Source organism: Equus caballus, chromosome 13 (genome assembly GCF_041296265.1).
Source record: "Equus caballus isolate H_3958 breed thoroughbred chromosome 13, TB-T2T, whole genome shotgun sequence".
Classification (NCBI taxonomy): domain Eukaryota; kingdom Metazoa; phylum Chordata; class Mammalia; order Perissodactyla; family Equidae; genus Equus; species Equus caballus.
The window spans coordinates 36,797,935-36,813,132 of NC_091696.1; the positions used below are offsets into that span (position 1 = coordinate 36,797,935).

The 15,198-nt window shown below is 40.7% G+C and overlaps 1 protein-coding gene across 9 annotated transcripts in view; it reads right to left on the minus strand.

Moving 5' to 3' along the window:
- Positions 1 to 15,198, minus strand: part of DCUN1D3 (defective in cullin neddylation 1 domain containing 3) — a 38,555-nt gene that overhangs the window by 22,023 nt on the left and 1,334 nt on the right. Inside the window, exon 1 of one of the 9 annotated variants that reach the window (XM_070232160.1) lies at positions 11,017 to 11,103. The exons of the other annotated variants lie outside the window; for them this stretch is intronic. The gene's annotated coding sequence lies outside the window, so the exon portion shown is untranslated. Of the gene's footprint in view, positions 1 to 11,016; positions 11,104 to 15,198 lie in introns of those variants that run through there. 9 annotated transcript variants of the gene reach the window in all.

A 15,198-nucleotide genomic window follows, 5' to 3' on the forward strand; every position in this document is an offset into this window, starting at 1 on the left:
CATCCCACATTAAATAGAGGAACATTGGCATAGATGTTAGCTCAATGACCATCTTCCTTGAGCAAAAAGAGGAAGATTGGCAACTAGGTGTTAGCTCAGGGCCAATCTTCCTCACCAAAAAAAAAAGAAAGAAAGAAAAGAAAAAAATCAAACGAAAAGTAAGCACCTACTCTTCACGTAGTACACTGCAAAATCTACCTGCAAGCACAGTACTAGCCAGTCTCACATAATAATGTCCACAAATACTAACATAAGGTTTACTATGTACCAGCCATCCTTTTCCAAATATTTTTACTTATATCAACTAATCCAACAATCCAACAATAATGTCCTATGAGGCAGGTATTATCATCATCACTTTATAGATGAGAAAATTGAGGTACAGAAAGTCTAAGTAACTTGCTTAAGGGCACATAGCTATCAAGTAGAAAAGCTAATGTTTTACTCTTTCTCAAAATTACGGATAAGGCTTTTCAAATCCACTTTTTAAAATTTGGAAGTTTAAATTGCCTCTTCCAAACAGGCCTATTACAATAGAGTACTTTTTTTGTTTGGTATGCATAAATCTTTCAATCACTGTGAAATAAGAGATTGGACTACACCAGTGTCTTTCAAACGTTACCTGCAACATTCAGTGAGAAATACATCTTGCATCCTTACCAAATGTGCATATATAAATACACGTATACCTCAAGTTTCATGAAGCAATATTTACCCTTGCTTCTATGATGCACTCTAATTTATGCTACTTTTTTTAAATTTTGTTTTTGTTAGTTATAACCTACTAATTAGGTATGACCCACAGTAAGAAAATCTCAAGATAAAACTTAAAGGTTCCCTCCAATATCTTTATTGCGCCTGACACAATGCTAAGCATTTTATAATCGTGACAGCAGTTAATACCTGAAGCTACCCTACGAGGTTGCTATTATTGATATATCCCTATTTTACAGATGAGAAAATAAGCTCAGAAACAAATCACTTTACTCAAGTCCCTACACTGTGACACAGACAGAGAAGCTCACCAAACACTCCATCTGCTCCCCAGTTTCCCAGTTTCTTTTCAGTTCAGTGGGGAAATGTGTCTATTTCTGGCCAATGGGCTGTAGGCAGAACTGACACAATGAGCTGTAGGCAGATGTGAAACTTATCATTTCCAAGCCCAAGCACAGAGCTGGCACATGACATCTCAGCCATCTCTCTTCCCCTGACATGGTGACCAAGACAGTACAGGTGGTGCAGTACACGAGAGCAAGATCTACATCAGCCTGGGTCTCTGAGTGACTGTATGGCGCAGAGGACCCTCAGCCTACTGACCTACGTAGGACATGCAAGCAATAAACTTTTGTCAGATTAAGCCAAACTTTGTAAATTCTAACTCCTGAATCTTTACCCCTCCTCAGTAATTCTACAGTTCAAGCCCCTGCCATCTTTATTGCAGTACTCTCACAAATAGTTTACCTAGTTCTGGGATGGCTCCCTCCAATATCTCTTCCCATACTGCCACTGGAGTGATCTTTCTAACACGCACGTGCATGCGCACACGCAAACGCAAACACACACACACACACACACACACTCTGTATGAGCATGCCATGTCCCTACTCAAAATTATTTAATAGTTCCCCTTCACCTACAAAGGAAAATCCAAATTCAACAAGGCATACAAGGCCATTCTGAATTTCGCCCCAACTACTGTCCTTCCCCTCTCATTCCACGTCCCTCAGGCATACTGAAACACCTGCCATACCCAAGAGGTCATGGCCTCTCGTGCACCTGTAGTTTTACACATATTGTTACCTCTGCTTGGAATGCCTCCTCACTCACTAGTCTTGGTTTTTCAAGCCTAACTAAGATTTCACTTCCCACAGGACTACTCTCCTGACTCAAGTTGACCTAGAGCACTGATATTTCTTAGCACTTATTTTACAACATTTTCTACTTGCTCTTACGTCTGTTTTCCTAGCATACCATAAGGTCCTTAAGAACAATATCCACAATAGGCACTCAAATTTATTGGAATGAATAACTGGCACATGTAAACATATTTTTTTTCTGAAACACCATGTATCCAATCCTAGGGTCAGCCCTTAAGAAATGCAGACTACACATACTTCACTTTGAATACAATGGTGAGAGCATCAAATTTGGAGGTCAAATTTTTCTAGCTTACAAGACTAGTTTTGAGTTTCAGAAGTCCCCTATGAATGATCAACATTCCATCTGGGAAGGCTGGTTCCTTGCTCATATATGTCTAACTTGAAAACTATAGTCTGATTCTTGTTAGAAAACATCTTGATCTGTTTGGAAACCTTAAGTACTATTAAAAATGTTTTTAAAAGGTTTATTCTGTTAAGTTACTATTGTAATCAAAAGCTCTTTTGCTTAAGCGGACTGAGTCAGAAGTACTAAATGCTGGAGACCTTCAGAACTTGGGGTAGAGTGAGTCAATTTAAGCACTGTATGCAAATAGTAAAGCTACAAATCAGAAAGAGGACGTAGCTTAGACCAAAGTGCTCCAAGGGAAGGAAAAACTGTCTCCTCCCAAATGGGGAAAAGGCAACTGGAAAGATTTTTACCTGTTGCATAACTTTTTATTATCTCTTTCTGCTAGGCCAAGCAATGGCTGTGAGCTGTAAACTAGAAAAGCAAATGCTCTGATAAATTAAGCAATTCTGGTTCTTTGACTAGGGAGGCTTAAAGTCAAGAGTTAAAGAAAGGCTTTGACTACTACACAGTTTTATTTTTTTACTTGAAGTTACCATGAAAATTCAAGTTTCCAAAATCCTGAAAGTGCTTTATTTTAGAAGTGAAGAGACTCCAGATGAATTAAAAGGTTAGTCAACAATGAGAAGTCCAGGGTAACTGGCGCTGGTAACATGTAAGAATGGCCTGAAAAGGTTTTGAACTCCACCACTATGTTTGTAGATCTTTCATTCTGACTCTAAATTATATTTTATTCTTTTAAATGTGTGGTCTTGAATGCTTATACTTCTATGGAGATTACACCTCTATGGAGATAATTATTTGTATGATTAGCAAAGTATAATCTTTCATGTGGCTCTCACCTTTAAAAGCCCAACTTCCCCCGCCCACAAGAGATCTTAAGCAAGACTCATTGATCCATCGGCAATTTCCCAAGAAGAGGAGGAAACAAACAACTTCACTCGAGCTTTGCAAATCCTATCTATAGACCAAAGGCAAATGTCACAACCGCTGGCCATCTCCTTTCAGAATTTCTCTAGACTCACCAGCAATTATCCTATAATAATGGCTAACCTCTGCACCAAGGGAAATGGACTCTGTTTCAGGAAGCTGACATCTACCCTGAGTAAGCTACTCTTGTGAATCTGTGCAAAGGACAAATGTCATGCATGTCAAGAAACAGATTTTAGTGGGGAAAGGGATTTTTAATCCTGCAAAATAAAGCCTTTAAGTAAAGGGTTTCTCCCTTTCCCAATGTCCCAAGTAACACAGGTCACCACTTCTCTCTCAGGAGACAAGACAGTATGAATGAGAAAACCAAAATTTACAAAGTAGGAGGGTTTATGGCTTGGAACATTAGATTCCACCTCAGCTGGGAAGCATCTGAGATTTTCTCATTATGAAATCATGTATAATTTTGTGTTAAATGAACAAAAGAGGAGAAAAACCCTGGGCCACACCATTCTCACCATTTTGCTCTATTTTAATCTAATCTTGACTACATAACACATGGTGCAGACAGATAATAGACTTGGAACCATCTTTACAGCAATTTTTTAAAACTATACTTTGAAACATTCAACAATTTATTACAAGGCATTATACCAGACGCACGGCCCTTTATGCTGAGGTAATTATAGAACAAAATCACTTGCAGAACACAGGCCAACAACCAAATGTAGATAATGAAAAGTGACACGATTAAGATACACACAAAATGTCAAGGGAACACAGGTAATTAAGGTTTAAAAAAAAAAAACTCAAGAAACCATAGACTACATCTGAAAGCAGTTTTCTTGGCTCCTATCATACAATCGAGATTTCAGTTTTATTCTGGGGTTTTACTTAAAAAGAAAGCACCTCCCACAATAGTTTGTTTCATTTCTGTCACTGCTCGTTTTACTTCTCAAGCGCCCCCTATGTTATGAGCAGTATGACAGAAAGTGAAATGAAATGTTAAACAAAGCCTGTTGTGGTGTTTAACTTCATTTTAGGGCACATGTCACACTGTACCATTAAAGCAGTTACCAGCAAGAAGTAACATACAGGTCATTAGGATGGGACAGAGGATGAGCTTTCCACAACCTAGAGAAGATGCACTGGCATGTGTTCATGAGAGGGGGCTGGCTTTTTCTCCTTCCTCAACAGAACAAGTCAGAACCCCAACTCCTACCATGGGGAATCCCAAGACTAGAGAGTGAAAGGAACTAAAGATCAACCCAGGCTGCGGGGAAGCTGCTAAAGGTGAAAGAAGAAGCAATATTATTCATTTTTCGCTATTAAAAAAAAAGCCACCATTACTAATGTCTATGATATTTTAAACTCTACACAACCTACTTAAGAGTTTTTTGCCATGAATGCAGAAATAGAAATTTGTCAATTTTCTTGAGTAAGGCAAGTCTTTAAATCCATTCAAACCTGGACCTGCTTTACTGTGTAACATCACCACCAAGACTTCATGAAGGTGTGGCACTGCACTAGAATAACAGCCTTAGAACTTACAAACTTCACTCATTCCCATGTAACCTTTATGATCTTTCATGTCCATTTAACATCCCAACTACTGTTCACCTAATATTTTTTTAAAGAGCTTAAAAAAATCACATCCACTTTAATATCATCCCACGCAATACTATCCATGAAGTCATAGGTCTGCTACACTAGTTTTCATTAAAACACATTAAAACATAGAACTAGTAAATGAAAAGTATCCATCCATGTACCACCAAAAATCATCTCATGTACCATCAATAGTGCAAAAACACACTCAAGCGCTTGTTTTAGCAGAACATATATTAAAAATGTGACCAAAGTCACACTTTGAGAAAGTGATTTAGTCACAAATCCTTTATACCACAGTTAAGCAAAGTGACTCAAAGAGAAGCTGTAACTTGCACAAAGATACACAATAACTGGTGGCAGAGTCTAGGACTTAGTCTAGCGGTGGTCCCAGTAGAGTAAAATCTCCATATGCGTGAGCTACAAGGCAAATTAAAAGCCTGGCCTCAGGGGAGCTCACCAACAAGTGAACCTTAAACAGTTGGTAAACCCTTTGCCTGTGGATTTGGACTTTTCACTTTCTCTGAAAAGCAACACACACAACAAGGTACTTGCCAGATGACTCTCTCAAAGACCGTCTGGACCAGCTGAAATAAATCTGTTGTTTCCTTCTCAAAGTCTCATGTGGTTTTGCCCAACTCAGTGAAGCTCGAGGCATATTGCCAAAGATGAAAATGTCTCCTGGATCAGTTTCCCATTCTTTGATCCAACAGTATCCTAGCCACTGAGGCCCCATCCCCAGTGCTAGACTCATGAAGGCTTTATAGGGTTTCAGGAGGAAGATTTTCCATTTCTGGGTTTTAGGCCATCTTTGGAAACAGGCTGGACGTTTCCACTACAGAGTCACTCCTGTACTTACCAGATATCCAGAGGGCAGGTTTTATTTTCAGGTAATAAATAACTTGTGTCTAGTGTGTGCCTAGCAGTGTTTTGTATATTGTCACTTATGTCCCCTATAAGAGGTGGTAAAATGAAATGTTTCCTGGCTCCTTGGGAGTTGCCAATCCAGGTGAGCTTAGCTATGTATGCATGTAGCTAATAAGAGCTAATGTTATTAAATGTTTATTTATATGCCAGGCACTCTGCCATGTCCTTCAAAGGCACTGTCTTATTGAATGCTCACAACTATTTACTGTGATCATCCTCACTTTATACATGAGGGAAATGAGGCTTAAGAGATGTTAAGCAGCTCATCCAAGGTCTAGTAGCAAGTAGGTGGTAAATTTCAGACTCAAAACCCAGTCTGTCTGACTCTAGGCCAAGGCTCTTAACCAATAGATTATGTCCATCAAACCTTTCTAAAGTCACACTGAAAGGAAACATGAATTTTGTGTATCTGATTTCTTATTAAACGAGCTCATTTCTTCCATTAAGGAGGGTCTAGAGCTAGTGCACTGCACAGTTCAAGAATCTCTAACACATTCTGGGAATGCCATTTCATATTAATTGAGGGAGGAGTTTACTCCTTGGAATCTTAAGGTACTCAATTTGTACTTTCTTGACAAAAAAAAAAATCAAATTAACAGTAAATGTACGTTGTTACTTATCATCTAAATCAACTTTAGGTAGCCTCATTCCACTACTACTTATGGGATACAAAACTGGAGTATTAATGTGGTATAATAAAAAATGTATTCAGTCTTTGTCCTGGGTTCCTGCCAGAGTTTCTAAAACCCTGGGAATTTCCTTACTGATAGGAGTGTCTTTTGTTATCCATAAAATGTCTTTGGGGGCTGGCCCCGTGGCTGAGTGGTTAAGTTCGCGCGCTCCGCTGCAGGTGGCCCAGTGTTTCGTTGGTTCGAATCCTGGGCGCGGACATGGCACTACTCATCAGACCACGCTGAGGCAGCATCCCACATGCCACAACTAGAAGGACCCGCAACGAAGAATATACAACTATGTACCGGGGGGCTTTGGGAAGAAAAAGGAAAAAAATAAAATCTTTAAAAATAAAAAAATAAAATAAATAAATAAAAAAAAATGTCCCTTTGGACCACACCTGTGTTTATGCTAACGAGGTGACTCGGGGGAGCCCTTAGATAGTTTCAAGAGAGGGGTGGCTAAGCCAGAAAAACCAAACATGATTAGAAGGTTGGGACTTTCAGCCCCACCTCCAGACCAGAGGGGAGGGAAGCGTGGCTGGAACGTAATCACCAATGGCCAATAATTTAATCAATTACACCTACATAATGAAACCTCAACCGAAACTTAAGGCTAAGGGAGTCAGGGTTGGTGAACACATCATTGTGCTGGGAGGCTGGTAACATGCCCAGAGGGCACATGGAAGCTCTGTGGCCCCAATTCATATCTTGCCCTATACATCTCTTCTATTTGGCTGTTCCTGAGTTGTATCCTTTATAATGCTACCTGATACTTCTGGCTGGCATCTGAAGTGGGCAGTCCTGTGAGACTGAGTCATTAACTCGTGGGGTCTGCACTAACTCTAGGCAGTTCGTGTCAGAATCGAATTGTTGGACACTCAGTTGGTGTCAGAGAATTGTTGTTGGAATGGCATAATTAATAACCTCAGGAAAAGAGGTGCACGTTAAAACCAACTTAACTGATGCTTGGAAGCCATGTCCCTGCTTGATCTAATCATTAAATCTACAGCTGTTACCAGTTCAGAGCACTGTTTGCCATTTTCAGCACTAGTAGGAAATCTGGCCTTATGGACATATCACTCAGTAGAATAAAATTTCTTTTAAAAGAAGAAAGACTAAAGAACTAATCTGACCTGCTAAAGAGAACATGAAATGTTGCAGAAATGTGAAGTCAAAAATGATTTTATTGGGGCTGGCCCAGTGGCGCAGTGGTTAAGTTCATGCACTCAGCTTCAGTAGCCTGGAGTTGACAGGTTTGGATCCTGGGTACAGACCTAGCAGCACTGGTCAAGCCATGCTGTGGTAACATCCCACACAAAATAGAGGAAGACTGGCATAGATGTTAGCTCAGCAACAATCTTCCTCAAGCAAAAAGAGGAAGGTCGGCAACAGATATTAACTCAGGGTCAATCTTCCTCACACACACACACACACACACACACACACAAGATTTTCTTTCATTAATAATTTCAGTTGTGATTTATTTCACATTTATTATAGTCCCCATGAGAGAGTCACGAATTACCTCAATAGTTTACATGAAACTATTCCTTTTGAATAGTAAATATTGTTAAACAACAACAGACACCACCTACTGTTCACTTCACTATGTACTTTAACCCAAAGTCTAATGGACTCAGGGACATTACATTCCCTCTTGTTTACCAACTTCTGATTTGTCAAAAATAAAGTCAAAAGAGACAGAAATCTCAAAAAAGTTAGGCCAGTACTCCATAAGCAGTCAATTCTGACCAACTAGTCAATCTTGAAGACTGATGAGGTCCAATCAGCCAATGCTTCCCTGTACTCATTCCTCCCCATCACTTTCCGTTCAGAGGAGACACCACCTGTGGTCAGGGCCACTCATTACCCAACTCTACAGGCCCCGACCCTCCCCTTGGGAATGGTATTCCCTGGAGTTGGACAATCTTGTGGATGTGCTCCTTCCATAGCTGCTCTTCTCTCAGCAAGTGCCACTGTTAGCATTTTCCACCTTTTCCCAGCTGGATCACTGATGGGCATTTCTCTTCACCCTGTACACCCAGTTCACAATATCACCACCACCACCCTGCCCTTACACGTCCTCCTCACCCACAATTGAACCCACTTATCTAAATACCTCTAGAAAGGTCTTTAGATTTTTCTCTGTCACAAAATGTAGGAAACCCCTAAGCAAAATTCTCCTTACCATAGGCATCAGCTATAACGAACAGTTTTGAGTAAATGACTGGACAAGTGACTAGTTATTTCAAAGAAAAAATAACTCACTAGGAGAAAAAGAACCATGGAAACATTCTTAAAAATGGACACAGAGCATTCACTATACCACTGCTCCCTCCCTCTTGAATTTCACTCACTTAGAAGAAAGAAAAGGTCACCACAACTAGGAAAAATGCCTCCTCTGTGGGCCTGGGACCTCCAGCATGTCCATGATCCTGCCATCTAGGACCCAAGCTACTAGAGTCCCAGCACTCTCACTGCAGGGGTATTCCTAACCTTCTCCTCCTGTCTAAAGAGCAGCCACTAGGTAGCCATCAAGTAGATATGAAGCAAGCGTTTAACTGAAAACACATTCCCGTCATAGATTAAAAAAGAAAAGGAATGTAGCCATCGTAGTTATTTCCACAGAGCTGTTCTAAAGCTGTTTTGTCAATGGCTATACCTGGGTTTTCCTGTTCAGATTCCAGGGAAAGTCACTGGGAAAAGGAAGCATTCGGGTTCAGCATTCTGCAGTGGTATTCTCTACAGTATGCCCACTAGTTTATGTTAAGAACTTAGAGTGATAAAACCTCAACTTCTATTTCAAAGTACTATCACCACCTTCAGAAATATTCTGAGGAGAAAAGGCCAGCTATTAAATAGTATCATAACCCATTAATAACTTCGCTTCAATATGCTTCAAAGCCGGTTATGACGAGTCTTCTCTGAAAGAACAGTAATTTGTAACAACATGTTTGAGTAAAGAATTAGCAATATAGAAGACCAAACACCAAAGATTCAATTAAACAAATTCTAATGAGTGCCTACAATGACGCATTTGAGGCAGCGTAAATGAGAAAACAAAATTAGTGCAGAGAAGGCCTGATTCTAGTCCTGTAGCTGCCAGTTCCTTGCTCTATAACTTTAAGCAAGTTTACTAACCATTCTAGATTTCCATTTCTCTACTAAATCACTCCTTTTAACTTGTTTACAGCCTCAGAACATTGTGTTCGGCTGAAATCTTATGAGAAAGCCCAATATAACAGAATATTACAGTAACTTTCGCAGAGTGAAGCACAGTAGGGTGAAACGGAAGGAAGACAGCAAAAGTCCCTCATCCCTACCTCAAGCATACTCCAGCAATGACCCCTGAGAGGGATCCACACAGCCCAGTTGGAGAAAATATGACACCAGATATTCTAAGGTTCTTTGAGGGTTTTTTCCCTGCTTCTTCCCAAACTGGAGGAAGAGGAAATAACTGCATTCAATACAGTAAATGATATGACTTGAGTCTTGTTCAGAATTAAAATTATAGGTCACGCACCAACCCACTTTAGGCAAACACTGCAGAGTCTAAACCTTTCATCAACCAGCAAGAGCTAAAAGTTATAGGCAAGTCTGCTGTCTTGATAGGGTGGAAGCAATCTAATAAGAAAATAAGGGGGCAAGTCTTTCCAACACACAGTCTCCTAGACTGACAGGCAGAGATTGGGGAGTGGCTACAAAAGATGCTAAACATTCCCTCAAAATGAGAAGTACTACACTATGCAGGGTTGCTATCCAAGATCCTCGATCAGTTATCATATCTGGTCCGGATCTTCAGGCCTGAGTGACAGAATTATTTCCAGTCACCAGGTCCTGAGGCCGAGCCTTCCAGTAGAGCAGGGCAAAACAGAACATGAATTGACACTTCCCAATGCTATGCAACCTAAGCTTCCATGCTGCAATTCAGCCCGAAACCCAACAACACAGCACAGCTCAAAGGACACTCCTGAGCAAGGCCAAGCCCTCAGGAAGTTAGGAGGAGTCATCAACATGATGCTTGCCTATCTGTGCAATCAGGTTGGTATCAGGGTGCTGACCATAGGTAGTTTATTTTGCCACAACAAGGGCTAATCACCACCTCAAGACTGACATAGTGAGCTTCCCTATTCTGATGTATGGTATTTAAATAGGGTCTCATTAGCTCACTTTTTTTCTTTCTTCTTCTCCCCAAAGCACCCCCCGCCCCCCCACAAAGTTGTATATTCTAGTTGTGAGTGCCTCTGGTTGTGCCATATGGGACGCTGCCCCAAGATGACCCGATGAGCAGTGCCATGTCTGCACCCAGGATCCAAAGTGGCGAAACCCTGGGCCACCGAAGTGGAGTGCGCAAACCTAACCACTCAGCCACGGGGCCGGCTCCTGCGCACATCTTAAAGAAGATACTTTGACATTTTCTCCTTTCAGTGTATCACAACTTCAAAGAATTTGAGTTTGAACCACTTTCAACCTTTTCTCTCATTACTTCGCTAAGTTAATATGCTAAGTTTTAGTTTGTAATCATTCATTAATTAAATGGTCATGTGCTGTGTTAATCTCCTTGTTCCCCCAAAAGGTGGCAGACCCTCCATCACCTAGAAAAACAGACACACAAACTAGTAAAACCAGATTTGAATTAAAAGACACTAACTCAATTAACCATCCTGGTCCATTCTGCAAAGAGCTTCAGGACACTGTCCCAACATTTAGGGAGAACTGATCCTGGTTCACTGGTACCAAGATCTGTAAATAGACACAAAGAGGTAACTGTAAATTATCACGAGTTGAGGAAATAGGGCTTACCAAGTAATTACCTTTGTTTCAATCTGAGTTACCACTTCACCTCAAAACAACTGGCAGCCAGTGTACAATGAACTCTCCCTACTGCAGCACATATATCAAAACAGTAGCAAAATCAGATTAATTTTAAGTCATCTAAGGCAATGCAAAACACCCGCAACTTCAATAGCAAGTGGCATCAACTGGCCTCCTAAGTTGCCCATCTTTCAGAAGAGTTCATCCAAAAGCCCCTGAAGTTTAAGAAACAAATCCAGGGGGGCTGGCCCCGCGGCCGAGTGGTTAAGTTCGCGCGCTCCGCTGCAGGCGGCCCAGTGTTTCGTTGGTTCGAATCCTGGGCGCGGACATGGCACTGCTCATCAAACCACGCTGAGGCAGCGTCCCACATACCACAACTAGAAGGACCTACAACGAAGAATATACAACTATGTACCAGAGGGGCTTTGGGGAGAAAAAGGAAAAAAATAAAATCTTTAAAAAAAAAAAGAAACAAATCCAGGGGCCCGGCCCCGTGGCCAAGTGGTTGAGTTTGCGTGCTCCGCTTTGGAGGCCCAGGATTTCACCAGTTTGGATCCTGGGCACAGACATGGTGCCATTCATTGGGTCATGTTGGGGCGGCATCCCACATGCCACAACTGGAGGGACCCACAGCTGAGATATACAACAATGTACTGGGGGGATTTGGGGAGAAAAGGCAGGAAAAAAAAAAGAAAATACAAAAATTATAAAAAAGAATATTATTAAAAAAAAGAAACAAATCCACTGGTATCCTCGGTTAAAAGGCCAGCTCAGATTCCAGAATCCCAATTCATTTAGACTCTCAGATTCTTTCCCAAAACACTATTAGTAGCCTACGTAGGAGTCAATGGCTTCTCCCTGTGTTCAAGTCCCCTCCTACTCATCCACCCCCTTTCGGAAAAGAGCCACCAGTCTCCAAACTGGCTGATAAAATTTCAGCCTACAGGATATTTTCATACTTGAGTTATAATAAACCATTGAAATGAAGATGAATAGTGGACAGCTTAATAACCCATTGGCTAGAGCATCTGAAGTCCAGTATTAGGATACAAAGTCCACATTCTTTAAACTAGGCCAAAGCCAAATACATATAGTGATATATATACATATATATCTCACCATTAAGTCTCTATTTCTTTGAGTTACTCTATAGTATGGAGGGTGGAGTTGATTTTTTGCCTGGCCCTAACTGTCCACTTTAGTCATCTGCTTGCTAACTAAAAGACCTCCTATTTGCATTCAAGCCAGAATTCAGTAATTCAGTACCAGGCTCTACTCCGTCCCCTCTATTACTCCCAGGACTGCCTAGGAAGCTCTATTCAGGATAGTTCTAACGATCCATCTACCCATGCTTCTTAAGTACTAGAACCCAAAACAGGTGACAAGTTCTCAATTTCTGATTCATTTTTCCCCAACACTAAAAGGTTTCATTTAGCATTTCTAATACTGACTTCACTACAAACAGCCTAAGCAACATTTAAGTCTCTCTATCGCCTTGCTCAAAGGGCCAATTCACTCAAAGAACACACTAGTCACTGTTGAGCAGTTCAAAAGAAGAAAACAGCATATTCTTTCTATTTCTGAGCCCACTGTGACATGGCTCAAGAGGGCCAAATCAAGGAGTCGTCTTGATTGGGCCTTTCAAGTGGACAATCTGGTCAAGGTGAGGCTGAAAAGCAGTTGACTATTGGAGAAGAATGGCCCCAACAGAAGGCAAAAGTAGGTTACATCCCTTGGTTACGTGCCAGCCAAAAGATGCCGACATAGTGGGATTGGTCCCACAATGGTCATTTATCTAATATAATCCACTGAGTGAACTTTTAGCACTGAACTACACCTCAGCTGAGTGTTATTAGTCATCAGGCAGACCAGACAAGAGTGGAAATATTGCAACATAAACCCTGCCTCCCTACAAAAAATAACTTCAAACTTAGATCTTGATGGGCATCTTTGTAGACCAAAAGGGGCATATTATTATCACTTGCCCAACCTTCAACTCTAAATTCACACACAACTGGAAGCAAAGGAGGACTCATAAACTAGAATACATTTGGGGCATTTATTATGCAATTTTAAATAGCATCACATAAAACAAAATCCTGTAAGGAAAAAGGTGTGCCCTCAACTGAACATTCTGCTGAATTCTGAACACGTAGCTTAAGATTTATCTGCCAGAAAAGCCCCAGATGACCACAGCTGACTTCTCCCTCATTTTCAGCAGGATGACTTTTTTTTTATTACAATAGTCCAACAGTACCTGCAAAGTACTAAGTGATAAGACTGTAGGAAAGGCAACAGAATTAATCAAAAAGGAGGATCGATTTCTTTTTCTTTTTCTTATTTTGCCTACCTATTCTGAGCCCGGCCTCCACTTCCCTGACACTTTTCACTCTCCCCTTAGCTCACTAGGCTCTGGCTATCACTGCCCCGGCCTTCCCTGTCCTCCCCCACCGTCCACCCTACCCCTTTCTTCTCACTCCCCAGAACCTGCCAACCTCAATCCAGCTAGTTTTGCACTAACTAGTCCCTGAACCTAGAGGGCTCCTCCCCTATCTTTGCATGGCTGCCTCCTTTTTATCTAAAGCTCAGCTTAAGTGTCACCTCCTCAGACAGGTCTTCCTTGACTGAATCCTAGTCAGACACTTTCTATCACATCATTCTTATTTTCTTCAGCACTTAACAAAATCTGATTTATCTGCTTATTTATTATCTGTCCCCATCCCCAACTCCCCTGTAAGCTCCATGAGTGTGTGGACCTTATGCTTGTGTTCACCTTTTTACACCCAAGTACCCAAAACACTGGCTAGAACTTAGTAGCCAGTTAACAAATGCTTGTTAAGTGAATGAATTTTGGACTTTTTATTCAATGGTTCCAAATCAATTAAAGTGAGAACAGTAGTCATTCTTTTCTTTTGTTGCATTTCTGTGAAACGTCTAAACATGCTGTTACTTGTACAATCAAAGCACTTAATATTTTGTTTTAGCCCTGATGAGTAGGATGGCACCCCTTATGATAATTCTTCTAGGAATATGCACATAAACTCAGTTACAAAGGGACAGGATTTATGGATACTTTCTAAGCAAAGGATCCCTAAAATTTAGGCACTATCTCTTAAAGTTCTTCAGAAAACACAGTTCCAGATTCAACAGAGGATTTCCAAAGAAAACATCAACATCAAAATAGGAATCATTACACTTCACTCTGAAATCCCTATGACTGGCTAAAGGAGCATACTTAGCGTTTTAAACCAACATAGCATCAACAAAGAACCTTCTTTCCAATCATTCTTTGCTTTCTTCAAATAATTTTTTCACATCCATTACTGGTTTGTATTCTTCTTTAAAACGAAACTAAACTAAACAGATCACATTGTCTCATTTAGGACCATCTATACACAAACAATCAGCTAAATAAATAAGATGGAAATCAGCACAAGCCGAATGTGTCACTGAAGACTTGTGTGCCAGACACACAAATGGAGAAAAAGATAAAAGAGCTATTGTCCAATTGTAAAAACAAAAAAGCAATATCAAGTTTTCTGTTCTCTGAAGTGCATCATGAAGTGTGGGTGGAGAGAAACACAGAAATCCAGAATTAGCCTAACATCAAATCATTTTGGAAAGAGTTGACAACATGTAAATTCCTCACACAAAGTATTCAGAGCAAGAGATCTTGATTCCTGGGCTATGATGCCATTTAGGAATCCTTGCAAGGGCTTTGGAATTCCAGTATTCGTAGGAGAAAATGCTCATTTTAATCAGGAGCTAGCAGGTATTGAGAGGTACTCCCAATGTGACACAGCCTGTAACTGGAGTATTATTACAAAGTGTGCAGTTAAGATCCGGGATAGAGGCTGAATGCCAAATTCAAAAGAGGTAACCAAGGTACCAAGTACCATGAGGAAAAAAAGAAAAACGAAACCACGACGTCTAGCACCTAGCCACAGAAAATTAAAATGGAAAGGAGTGATGTGTATGAGGGAGGATGAGGGGTGAGAGGGAATGGAAAACAATACAT